The sequence below is a fragment of the Phoca vitulina genome, unplaced genomic scaffold (assembly GCF_004348235.1).
Source record: "Phoca vitulina isolate PV1807 unplaced genomic scaffold, GSC_HSeal_1.0 scaffold72, whole genome shotgun sequence".
Lineage (NCBI taxonomy): Eukaryota > Metazoa > Chordata > Mammalia > Carnivora > Phocidae > Phoca > Phoca vitulina.
Window position 1 is genome coordinate 2,993,540 of NW_022589775.1, and position 14,593 is coordinate 3,008,132.

Consider the following 14,593-nt stretch of genomic DNA (forward strand, 5'->3'; position numbering starts at 1 on the left):
GCTTCAAGTGTAATAGACTTTGACTAAAAAATTTACTAAACAAGACTTCTAGGGAATAAGACTAAAATGATAGGATGACAGGTGGTAGGTTTGGTATTTTTATTTTAGCCATTTCTTTTGCCAGATTCAATAAGGAATTAATTAAATATCCCTTTGGAACCAAAACCACTTTAGTGAGTAATGGCACTTCAAACTAAAATTGAGCATTTTAAAATTGAAACATCCCAGGGTTAAATATTTTCTACTAAAATATGATCATCTACTGTGAAAGCCTAACTATTTCTCTCCTAAGACCTATAATTAAATGAAGGTTCTCAAGGTAATGGTATTGATGTAAATGAAGAATATTTTTATAAATTCTATAGACATTTAATGTCACTGAATGACAGAAAATGGAGTACTTCAAATTTAGCTAATTGATTTAATATGATCAAGCTATTTATAAGTTGAAATCAATATGAAGGAATATTTTTTATTAAATCCTAATGTTTTTGTTTATTTAATATATGTTATAAATAGTAAATGCATACTTTATAAATATATAAGAATATGTGTTATCAAAAACCAACCTCCATCCTTTGGAGCCAAAATATAATGTAAAGACAGAGTTTGGGATAAAGAGGAATAATAGTTTTATTGCTCTGCTGGGCAAAGGAGGCTGCAGCACGCTATGGCCTTCAAAAAACTGCAAGCCTGCCTGGAGGAAGGGGCTGGGGGGTTTCATAGGGAAATACAGAATCTAGCTGGATTCAGCCGGAACTGTGTATGTGCTGCCAGCCTCATTAGTCGTTTTCAGGGTGGTACCAGATTCCTAAAACAAAAGGCTAAGAAGGGAGGAGGGGAGGTTTGCTGAAGAGAAGAAAAAGGTTACTTTAAAATCCAGCTTTGCTGAAGCATTAATGCAGCCATGTTGATTTTTGTTCAACTTTATGCTTTTAATGGGTTTCATATATAGGTATACCCCAATTATATAATCACCCATGAAATTGAATTCATCTCAAAGAACTGAGATAGTATCTATATTTGTAACAAACAGCTCCCCATATGTTAATGGCTTAATCAAGCAGAACTTAATGTTTTAGTCATGCTACATATACCATAAGGGTTAGCGGATCACTCTGGGGACCTAAGGAAGCTCCACCATCACATGGTGTCACTATAATTTATATCATGTATCTTATCATCTTATAACTATGGGTTTTGCAAATATATATTGACGTGTGTGTGTGTGTGTGTGTGTATATATATATATATATATACCATATACATCACTCTATATCATAACAGAGCATTTTTACTGCCCTAAAAGTCTTCTGTGCTCTGCTTATTCATCCCCCCAGCTCCAATCTCTGGCAACCACTGATATTTTTACAGTCTCCATAGTTTTGCCTTTTCTAGAATGTCATATAGTTGAATCTTACAGTAGGTAACCTTCTCAGGGCTTATTTTAATGAGTAATATGCATTTAAGTTTCTTCCATGTCTTGAGGCACCTGGGTGGCTCAGTTGGTTAAGTGGTTAAGTGTCTGGCTCTTGATTTCAGCTCACATCATGACCTCAGGGCTGTGAGATGGAGCCCCCTATTGGGCTCCGTGCTCAGTGGGGAGTCTCCTTAAGATTCTGTCTCTCTCTCTACCTCTGTCCTTCCCCAGTGAGCATGTTCTCTCTCTAAAATAAATAGATCTTAAAAAAAAAAAGAGTCTTCCATGTCTTTTCATGGCTTGATAATTCTTTTGTGTATCTTTCTGTCTGAATAATATTTCATTTTCTGGATATACAGTTTATCCATTCACCTACTGAAGGGTATTTTATTTGTTTCTAAGTTTGGAAAATTATGAATAAAGCTTCTATAAACATCCATACGTGGGCGCCTGGGTGGCTCAGTTGGTTAAGCGACTGCCTTCGGCTCAGGTCATGATCCTGGAGTCCCGGGATCGAGTCCCGCATCGGGCTCCCTGCTCGGCGGGGAGTCTGCTTCTCCCTCTGACCCTCCCCCATCTCATGCTCTCTCTCATTCTCTCTCTCAAATAAATAAATAAAATCTTAAAAAAAAAAAAAAAAAAAAAAATCCATACGTGTAGGTTTTTGTATGGAAATATGTATTCAACTTCTTTGTGTAAACATCAAGCAGTGCAATTGAATCATATGATGAGATTATTTTTAGTTTTATACAAAACTAACAAACTGTCTCCAAAGTGGCTGTTCCATTTTGTATTCCCACCAGCAACGAATAAAAGTTCCTGTTGCTTCACATTCTCTCCAGTATTTGGCATCCTTAGTGTTTGGGATTTTGGCTCTTCTAATCTATGTGTAATGGTGTCTCTCTGTTGCTTCTTTTCCTATGTTTACTTGTCTGTATATTTTCTTTGATGAGATGTCTGTTAAAGTCATTGGCCTTTTTTTTTTCTTTAAAGAAGGAGAGAGAGAGGGGGGTGGGGAGGGGCCACAGGGAAAGGGAGAGAGAGAATCTTAAGTAGGCTCCACACCCAACGTGTAGGACTCCATCTCACGACCCTGAGATCATGACCTGAGCCAAAATCAAGAGTCAGACACTTAACTGACTGAGCCACTGTCATGAGCACACTATGAAAGCTCACACACGAGTTGTGTCTTTCCATAGTGTCAGCTTTATTCAATCATAAAGCAAAGTTAAATCACAATTATAAAGCAGGTTCAGGATCCAAACTCAGTGACAATTTACCATGTGATTAAACTTGGCTTCTTACACAGAGCAGGACAGAAGACAAGCCACACAACAAACAAGAAAACACAAGGGCTCAGGAAGTTAAGAAACCAAACGCGAAGTCAGTCCTTGGGTTCGCAGTTGAAATAAGGCCTGTCTGGTCGGGGTCAGTTCTTGGCGCTTACGGCTTCTTATGTTCAAGCAGTGAAAGGTCTCCATTCTGCTTGGAGGTGACGGCAGTTACCTTTATTAAGTGGTCAGACATAGAAGGGTCACATCTGAAGAGTCTGACAGTTTGCTGCCAAAATCCTTCCCTTTTTAAAGGGATTTAATCAATTTTGGGTCTCTGTAGACCTCCTCTGGTTCTGCTCATTCTCAGATCTGGGGTGTCAGCTGATGCTGGTCCAGGCGATATCTCCTATTTGCAGTACCTTAACTGCTTGTGCCCTTGATTGACATAGGCCTCTGCCTGACACAGTCTCCCGCTTGACATAGGAGACTCCATTTTGCTCTCTACAGACACTCCAAATGCTCTCTACCCATTTTTAAATCTACAGTCCGCTCTTATAGTCTTCAATATTCTGTTACTCTCTGTTCCCACACATAGAACTCATGTAACCACTCCCAATGAAGTATACCCCAAGGTCTCATCAGTCATTACCTTCTACTCAAACACAGGATTCCTAGGTGATATGTTGTTGATTTACCAATGAATGAAAACACATGGTCAACAAGCCAAAGCATTAGTCACAATATTTTTGTTTCTCCAATAACAAAAAATAGAATTGCTTAAGAATTTGAGATATATTATGAATATCTGAAGATATTTGTAGATTTATACAGTAAATAAGCAATAAAATAGACATCAAGTCTAAAAATTATGTCAATTAAGAGATTTTCAGAATAATTCTTTAGAAAGTTATGATTAATGAAGAATAAATAACATCAATAATACCGGAAGATAAGAATAAAATATTAACAGAGTAAGATACCAAAAAAATAATAAGTTGGTATAAATAAGAAGTCTCTCCAAGTTCCCTAACACTGATATGATGACTAGAATATGAGATAATATATAAATTAATGTATTTAATTTGAGTTTTCTTTCTTCCATCACATTCTGGCCTTCATGAAATGTAAAGTTGCTAGTATAATAGGGTACTTTACGGTACTTGACATTTTTTTGTTGTTGCTATTTGTTTTGGTATGTCAACTGAAATGGAATAAATGACTAAATTATTGTTTCCCATATACTCAATGAACGGGCATGAGCTGTTCAACAGTCATTTTTGCCTTTGGGATTTCTTTAAAATTGAAGGTGAGGAAGAATAGCAGGATAACCATTGAGTAATATTCTAAATTAGTGAAATAAATGGCACTGATTCATCTTCTGACTCTTATAGGCCCTATCTGGAAACAGCGCCACGTACATGACAACTGAATTAATTCTTTTTCTTTCTTTTTTTTCTCTTCTTTTTTTTAGAATGAGAGGGGTTAAATGAATCCATCAATAAACACAAATTATCAATTCACCCAAATCACTGAATATAATGCAAATGCAAATTGCATTAATATTTTCACAGTATTAAACATCAGTGTACAAGAATAGAATATAAGAAAAGTATTATTTTATGCATTTTTTCAATTAAAATTAAACACCTGTTAAAAAAACAAAACTCAACTGAGCAAATTTGAAGATCTAATTGGCTTTATTAAACAATTCATGAATCAGGCGGCATCTCATCTTACAAGTAGAGGAGCGCTCCAGAGGTTATATAAAATGGAAGGTTTCTATAGGAAGGGTGGGGCAAGAGAGTTATTAGTAAAAGAAAAGAAAGAATTGTTTCAGGCTTGATCACCTTTCTTTACTGGGAAGTGCAGGGGTCTTATTATGCGGATTACCTCATCTTCCTTTGGGGAATGGAGAAGGCCCATGGGACAGATTACCTCACTAACACTGATCAGAAAATTCCTGACTGACTGGTTAAGACTACATTTCTAGGGGAGGTTGAAACTGCCATTAAGTTAGGTATTAAGCCTGGGTTTGATGACTGCACTTAACTGACACCATTTTGGGACCATGGTTTTCTTTTTAACCCTTGTTAACTATCATCACACAAAAAAATATGAGGGATACAAACAAATTTACTATAAGGAGTTACTTTAGAATTATCGCTTAGACAGAATTAGAATTTATTAAAGACTGAATGTGAATATACTATCTCCATTCAGATGTTATGTTGACATTCCATACAATGCTTCTCATCTCTATGTTTCATAAAAGTAAATTTATTTAATACATTCTGTGTTCATACTGTAAACATCACTAATCAATTAAATTCTTTGTTAAATCTATGGGACTAAAGTTTAGAAAAAACCCTACGGAACCCAGGTAACTTTTTTTTTTTTTTTAAGATTTTATTTATTTATTTGAAAGAGAGAGAATGAGAGAGAGAGAGCATGAGAAGGGGGAGGGTCAGAGGGAGAAACAAACTCCCTGCTAAGCAGGGAGCCCTATGAGGGACTCAAGATCCCAGGATTCCCAGATCATGACCTGAGTCAGAGGCAGTCTCTTAACCAATTGAGCCACCCAGGCACCCAGAACCCAGTTAACTTCTATCCATTGCCAGCTCATGGGACTACCCTTTTCATTGAGGACATGGCAAATGAATGCCAGTGGCTACAAAGGTCTGTATAATAAGTTAATAAATTTATATATAAAATATATATATAATAAAATTAATGCTCCAAGGCCAAATTAAGCCTCAGGATAAAACACTGTATGGAGTGAATGCTACTTACGTGGTTTTGCCCTCTATAGGCACCGAAAATTGAAATGTAGTAATTTGGTAGGACTTATTCAGTTCCTGCATGGCTTCATACAATTACCTTGTACAGTGGCAAAGTATTTCTTAACTTTGGAGATCAAATGGGAACTTAGGACCATGGCTAAGCACATCTGAGAATGATCAATCCCCCATTTTACTAAAAAACAAGCAAATAAACAAACTCAAAGTAGATGGATCAACGCATACACACACATATATGAAGACTAAAGAATTTTCTCATATAGTACTATAGTTTCTTATCATAATGCTATAGGCAACAGTCTACATGTTTGGTCAGGATTCTATTCTGTGGATTTCAGTACTTGTCCCAGGAAATCTGGCCTGCAGTGTATGCCAGGATGAGCATCTCCCTCTCTCCCTCCCTTCTTTCTTTCTTTCTTTCTTTCTTTCTTTCTTTCTTTCTTTCTTTCTTTCTTTCTTTCTTTCTTTCTTTCTTCTTTCTCTTCCTTCCTTCCTTCCCTCCTTCCTTCCTTCCTTCTTTCCTTCCTTCCTTCCTTCCTTCCTTCCTTCCTTTCTTGGCCTCATTACTAAGATATAATCATTTCATATGTTTGATCAGAGCTGGCACCAAAAGTATTCATCCCTCATTAACCTGATGGCCACTGGCCCTGCCAAATCTGGCTGAGGCACCCTTTTGCTCCGTCTTACCACTGCCGGCACTTTCTGAGTTTTCCTTCTGCTCTGAATGGTGGTTTATGCTGTCTTCCTCTTTTTCTGAGGACATCTTATCAGAAAAGTCACTGCTGCCTACCCCATCTAAAGCAAATTTCTTTCTATCGTTAACTCCGTCCTTTGTTAGATTCCTTCATGTCACATCAAAACGAATATTTGATTTATTTATGTGCCGCTGTGTTTGTCTATTTTATCCATTAGAATTTATGTACCACAAAGGCAGGGATCTTTTCTGTCAAATTATTGTCCCAACACCCAACATTGACACAGAATATGGGCTCAGTAAATCATCTGCTGATTAATTGTTTCTATCATTGTTGATGTAACTTTATGCAGAAATACTCAGTGAGCTGGACAACTTGGTGAATTGGCCTTGTTTGCAAGCCATTCTTGATTTTTCTGTGGGACGTTAGTCGGGTGTAAATCACAATGAGGTTTTTAAGGCGAAAAGGGTTTTGTACCATTATTATCCATGTTAGCCTCCTGGAAGGGCAAATGTTACCTGCCAGGGAACATCACCTAAAGGCAATTCTCTGAAGAAGTCAAGGTGTACTGCAAACGATTCCCAACACTCACAGCGGCCAGGCCAGTAAAGGGAATCTGGGAAGGGCAGTAATAGTGCTGACTACCATCCTTTTGGTTGAATCAATAATATAATTCAAGAAGAATATCCTTTAACAAATACTCATTAATTGTATATCTTCAGGGTACTTTTGAGACTGAGAACTTATGAAATGTTAATTAAAGCAGACTGGCAGCCATAAAATAAGAAGAAATTAGGTTCTGACCTTCAGTAATAAAAGTGAGTTTGGTTTCATTTTCTTTGATAATTATTTTACAACCCATTTGGAGAAAAAAAAAATGATGCCTGTTTATTAGTCAATAAATACAATTCTGAAGGACTGAAAGTGTACCCAAGAGTGCTCAGATATTCTTAAGAAGTGATTTTTGTGTTAAAAATCCATGATATGAAACTTGGAACACTCAAATTTGGCTGAGTAATTCAGATCTGGATATTTTTACCATGGAAAAAAAAGTGAGCCCTCCAATTTTTCACAATGAGGGAGCCAGTGCTTTGGACATGATGTTCCCTTTTCTTGAAGGAACATATTTTAAATAGTGGAAAATAAACGGCTGCTCCAGATTTGTTTTTAAAAGTTTTAATACCTTATTTCAATTTTTATGAAATATCTATGGCTAAAAGAATATTAGGCTGGAGTAAATGATGCAACTTTGTTCGTTTGGAGTTGGCAAGATGAAAGATTTGTCTTTCATCTCTTTGGAAACAAAAGATGAGCTGTTGCAATTAAAAATGTTATAATGTGTGCTAAATATAAGGGAAATAATTTTCCCTTAGTACATGCATTTCTCTTTGGTAGACAAATTTTTACCAAGCATGTCTAGCGTTTTGATTAAAATCATCTGGCAACCCTCAGTTATAGCTGTCCCAGGGAGAAAAAGATGAAAAGTATCATTCTTGCAAACACCTTCTATGATTTCAGAAGATTAGGGTTCTACATCTTCAAAAATAGAAAGTAAATGTAACATAGTTCTATTGATCTCCTATTTTAGTACTTCTCATGGGGTTAAATTTTCTTCTACAGCAGCAGGTTTTTATACCTTTTATTCTGGAGACCCCTTTTCACTCTTGACTAATTTTAAAACACAAAAATACTCAAACAATACCTTCTATTATCAGCTATAGTGTTGACATCAACTCATGCCATGTAACCTCTGGAAAACTCCACTATGCAATGGTAAGAAGATAAGAGTAAAAAAAACAAATTTTGTCTTAACATTATTAAAAACCCTCACATTTTTTCCTCCTAGATCTACTGAAAGACATTTTGGGGTTCCAGGACCACACCCTGAAGACAGTAGTTTGACAAAGAAAGTCTAAGAGATTGAGTAGAAGCTAGAAATTAAGAGTTGCTTGACATTACTCTCTTCTTTATTTCAACTTAGCGTAATTAAACTGCCATTGTTACAGAACTAACTAAGAAGCATTATTTGGCAAATAATTTAATACAGTATACATCAGTGTACATGTTCATGTTCTCCCAATATTAGTATATATTTTCTTGCCTAATTCCTGTTGTTAATAGCAAAAGTAAATATTTAATCGAATAAAAGCCACTTACTTAAAGATAATTATCCAAGCTGTTAGAATATTAGTTCATATTTTTAAATCAGAAATATTAATTCTAAGCAGTCTCATTTAAACCCACACTATTTGAGGCTCTAAATTGAGACATACACTGTATCTGTTTGCAAAGGCTTTCAGATCTATTCAAGGAAATAGATAAATACGTAAATAACTATGACACAAGGCAGATTATGTTCAGTACCCATCTGCTTGTACTATCAAGACCACCTTCTGAAGGAATGAGCTTTTAAATGTGATCTATGTTAATATACAATAAGATGGTTACAGTTTAGTAGTTCTTGGAATGAATTTGCTTTCTAATTAATGATCTTGGTGACTCACACTTTTTACACCCAAATAGACTCATTTTTACAAGAGAGATTAGAAATAGACAACAAATTTTCTATTTAAATGTGTTATCTATGACTCTGTAGATTGTTTAGATAATTATAAGAAAAACTAGAGATATTTGGAAGTGTCCTTTACTTAGGTATATGAGACTGATTTAATTTACAGCCAGAATTGAAAGTCTGAATTCAGATGTTACCCATTCTTAATTAGCATGTTACTAAGAAATTCAGGTGATAAAAATAAAGGAAAGCTCATTTCGCAGAGAGTTCAAAGAATATTTATTAAGCCACACCAAAAAATAATGCAGTAAACAGCTTCTAAAGAAATGTATCATGAGAAGGAAGTATCTGGCATTTCTAACAAAAGTGTGAAACTAAGATATTTCCATAGGGTTTATGCCCAGACTATTATAGATTGAATTTCAGTGACAACCAGACCAGAAGATGAGAATTTAGAGGTTAGAAAAGTACCTACCTTTAGGGTTTTTTTTTTTAATAAAATTAATATACATTTCAGAATGTATCTAAAGGAGTTTATATTCTTTGATATTTTTCCTGAGCAGATCAATTCAAATTTACATAAAATGGAATACATTTGAATCTTCAATGAAACATGGCATGTCATAAATATTCTAAAAAGAAATTCAACATATGCTATTTTCTTAGTACTTACATAATGGACATCAGTTGAGATCTAGACTATAATCACATTGTACCTTGAGTTTACAAATGTCTTCATTATACATTTGCATTGAGCCTCATAGCTTTACTGACATGTAAATATTATTATTAATGTTATTATTATCAGTTTTAATTTTGAGGAGACTCAGGCTCAGGAATTGAGTACCTTACCATAAGCTACACAGCACTGTGACCCAGGTCTTCTGACTTCATTCTCAGTATAATTTTTCCCATGACACCACAGCTTGGTCTAGACAGGGTAACAATTACACCATCCCTTCTGGCTCTCTCATCCCCTTGGGAAGTAAAGGACTCAATTGTTTAACTTCATCAGCAGCCTTATCAAAACCTAAGCAGTCAAAGAAGAAAAGTCTCCCTGGAAGTTTCTTCTTTACTTGCTAGTAACTAAAACACTTTTTTTGTGTGTGGCTATGATTTTTATTTCATAGTTACGCATCAAAAATTTCAATCAAAAATGTGGTGGAGAAGTAAGTTAAGATGCATTCACATTGCAGTGACATAAACAACAAAAAAATCAATCAACCAGAATAATTTCCTGATAATAGGATAATAGCAGAACTGCCATTTTAGCCAGGAGACCACACCCTTCCAGTATGCCAATAGTTTCTGGCTGAATGAAGAGTATCTTTCATCCCCAGGTGAGACGCTGCCTGAGCTAGCCTGAGATTTTTATCATCCAAGAAAATTTCATTCTGGTAGTAAGACAGGCTTGTTAACTCTGAGATACCCATAATAAATTATCTTAGAGTGCAGGTAACCTTTCAAGGCATCACTTAGTGCTCCAACAGACTGATTCTATTAGTTTAAACCGTATGAAATTGCCATTATTTTTTGGTCAACACCAGTTTGACAATTTCATGTGGTTCAACTTAATACCTTCCTTGTATGAGAAACAATAAGATATTTCCAGGGCGCCTGGGTGGCTCAGTTGGTTAAGCGACTGCCTTCGGCTCAGGTCATGATCCTGGAGTCCTGGGATCGAGTCCCGCATCGGGCTCCCTGCTCAGTGGGGAGTCTGCTTCTCCCTCTGGCCCTCCCCGCCTCTTGTGCTCTCTCTCTCTCTCATTCTCTCTCTCTCAAATAAATAAATAAAATCTTAAAAAAAATAAGATATTTCCATTGAGGATATGAAATTTGGGGTCCAAAGACTTTGTCATTCAAAAGGAAGAACTTGCTCATGCTAATTAGGGTAAGTTAATTAATGCTCAAATGGACATGATTATAATAAAGATAGACCTCATAAAATTGTTTTGAGGATTGATTGGAACTATGAATATCTTTATATTTAGTACAACACCACAGTAGTATGCAACAAATAAGAGAGATTATAGGGCTAATATTGTTGCTGAACTCCTACATCTTAACTTTGAACCCTGTCTAGCTTTCTCACCCAGAAAGACTTGGTAGATTCAGCTAATAAACCAACTTTTTAGCTTATTCTTGCATGGTAGCCATATAGCATTTTCCATACGTGGTATGAGGAGGATAACTACCAGAATGAGCTTGTTTAGTGCTAACACTAGAATTTGGTCATTTTCCTATACCTGTTAATGCCAAAATATATCTGTCACATATGTGACTTAGGGGATAGAACACCTTTAACACATGGATACATACACACTATTTTTTGAATCATTCATAAATAATTTGACTTTTAATTCATGCATAGAGAATGTTTTCAGTATATTACAATAAAGTCAGACATCAAATATACTATGTGTAACTTCTAAAACCTCACTATGTTATTTACTCCTGGCTCTGGGCAAACAAGATTCCATATTTGTTCCTCCACTAGCCTCAGACATTCTTTTGAAACTATTACTTCAAATTCACAAGGACACTATTACTTTTTTCAGCCACTGACCTCTTCACATTTTTGCTCTGACTGCTGTGAAACACAGATTGTAAATTCTTTGAGGATAGACCCTGTATTATTCACCTTCTCATATGATTAGCACAGTCTTGCATATTACAAACACCTTAATGTATGTTGAATAGAATTGATTTTACTCTCCAAATTATAAGCAGAAAATTACAAAAGTGAGATTACAAAATATATACTTGGGACTTGGAACACAAGAATTATTCGTTCATTTTTTTAAAGATTTTATTTATTTATTCCAGAGAGAGCATGAGCAGGGGACCAGGGGGAGGAGGGAGGGGCAGAGGGAGAGGGAGAAGCAGACTCCCTGCTCAGTGGGGAGCCCCACATGGGGCTTGATCTTAGGACTCCGGAATCATGACGTGAGCCAAAGGCAGACACTTAACCAACTGAGCCACCCAGGTACCCCTTATTTGTTCATTTTAATAGTGAATCACATACTGGGAATATTTTTAATGCTTGCAGATCAACCATGACTATTGACCCACACTGTAGCTAAAATAATACTACAAGGAAAAAAAAAAAACTACCTGCAATTCTCAATGCTCTTCCAATTATCTTGAGTACTGGATGCCAGAACTTCTTCCTCTAAGTCATGATCCTTTTGCTATATGGGGACACCTATGGTTACCTGGGTTGCTGAAAATAAATGCTCCAATTGCCAAGGAGCCTTGGTTGCACCAGAGGAAGATTTTTTTCAAGAGGAGAAATCCTCAAGTTCTGATGTCCATGTTTGTATTTACAAGAGGCAGTCTGGTGGCCCAACCTGAGCTATACAATATGGCAGCCAATAGCCACATATATCTATTTACATTAAAGCTTCATTTAGATAAAGTTAAGTGAAATAAAAAATTCAGTTCCTTAGTCACACTAAACATATTTTAATCCTTATAGCCACATGAAGCTAGGTCCTAGCAAATTGGTAGCATAGTAATTGAGCACTTTTTCATCTCATAAAGTTCTCTTGGGCAGCATTAGTCCAAACAATTAATGGCAGGCAACCCCTTGGTGTACAGTGAGTAATTTATAACTCACATTAATAGGGAGAGTCAGTACAGGAGGATCATGATCTCAGAAATGCCTTGGCAATTCTCAGCTGTTGGATGCATTAACTCACCTCTCCCACCTGGAAGTGGAATTCTAGCTTTTCTGTATTTGATATATAAATTTTGTGTACCATTAACAAGCAAACACATATCTCTATATCCAAAGATGAAAGATAATTATCCTTTTAAGAACTCATTCCTCATGTATTTTTTTCTTTACATTATCTAACGCTCTTATGATCAGATTATACAATTTTCATTACATATGAAAGTATTTTATGCATGTTCATCAATCAATCAACCAAAAATACATAAAACAAAATTACAAGATAAAATCCAGAACTTTAGGTGATGTTTTTACTCAAGAGGCTGTGCAATCTTGGGAATATTGCATAACTTATTATTATCTTGGCCTTCTAAGATACAAGTATAAATTTTGACTTTTAACAAATCCCCTCTGCTATTATTAGCAGGGACTGCTATGAGGAAAAATAACTCACAATTTTAGATTCTGAAATCTGAAAAATATAAAGTTCACCTTCAAAAAGGAAGATCCAAAATTGATTTTACCTGTTCAAGAAAATTATTTCTTAAAAGTTAAATCCTTACTATTGACATATTTGAAAATCAAGAAAATAAAAAGTGCCCCCCTACCACCACCACCAACTTACTTGGCTCATATTTCCATCTATATATAGAATCCCTCAAGTAAGAGGAAATTGTGTCCTATGAGTGACCTCAGGGTTTTGGTAAATTACTTTCCTTCTATGTGAACTCTAAAACATGCATATAAATAGGAATGTGCATGAGCTTGCAAAGATATTGCTGGCACTCTGTATTTTTCCTATAAAGTTATATATGCCTGAGGCTAATGTCTAGCTATATTTCATCCTAAGGTTAGTAGAATTTCATAAAATATTTAGATTCTTATAATAGGACTTTTAAATAGTTAATTTTTCAAGACAATAGGGACTCTTTGACCATTTAAACATTTTTACCTGAAACTGGAGTAATAATCTGGCATTTGGTCTGGAAAATGAATCCTGCCCTTTGTCTAAACTTCTCCTTTGAGGCTTCCCCAGTCTTATTCTTGATTACAGTGCATCTCTTTGATATAATCTTGGAGAACATCCATTCTGAGAACTCTGAACTCTCAACATTTGTACCTTAATCATCAATTATCTTTAAAAGTATTAATACAGCAAGGCCCAACTCAACTCAACTGACAACGTAGTCATCAGAAAAACAGAAAACAAAACAAAACAAAAAATCAAACCAACTGAGCCAAAAACTAAGTATGTAGTTTGCTGTTCTTGATGGTGATAGTGATAATGGTGTTTATATATAAAATCATGAATATTCAACAGAAGTGACACATAATCTTGACTGTATATCACATATCTTGAAAATTCACTTAGGATAGAATTTATTCTATTAAAGCCAACTAAATAAGAATGTTTCAACATGTTACCACTTACTCTTAGCACAATTTCCTCTAGCTTTAATTACCTAGATATTTGAGAGGAAAGATAAGCAATTTTTTTGACTACAAAATATTCTCCAGACTTTTAGTAGCATTAAAGCAAACACATTTTAAGATATTTGATTTTTTTGGGGGCGCCTGGGTGGCTCAGTTGGTTAAGCGGCTGCCTTCGGCTCAGGTCATGATCCCTGGGTCCTGGGATCGAGCCCCACACCCAGCTTCCTGCTCAGTGGAGAGCCTGCTTCCCCCTCTCTCTCTGCCTGCTGCTCTGCCTACTTGTGCTTTCTCTCTCTGTATCAAATAAATAAAAATCTTAAAAAAAAAGATATTTGATTTTTTTTAAAGATTTTATGTATTTATTTATTTATTTATTTATTTATTTATTTATTTATTTAAGAGAGAGAGAGTGGGGAGGGGCAGAGAGGGAGGGAGAGGAAGACAGAATCCCAGGTAGACTCCACTGATCATGGAGCTTAATGGGGAGCTCTGATCCCACCACCAGGAGATCATGACCTGAGCTGAAATCAAGAGTCCATAGCTCAACAGACTGAGCCACCCAGATGCCCCTAAGATATTCAATTTCTAAGGGCTGCTATAAATTTATTGGTTTTATATCAATCCATCTCTACCTTAAATAACAGTCAGATAAATAGACTCCCAGAATCTAAATGAATTGGGTCATCGCAGAAGTTCAGTACCTTACAAGATCACACATTCCCTCCCTCCCTCCCTCCCTCCCCTTCCTCTCTCCCTTCCTTCTTTCCTTCCTTCCATGATTATA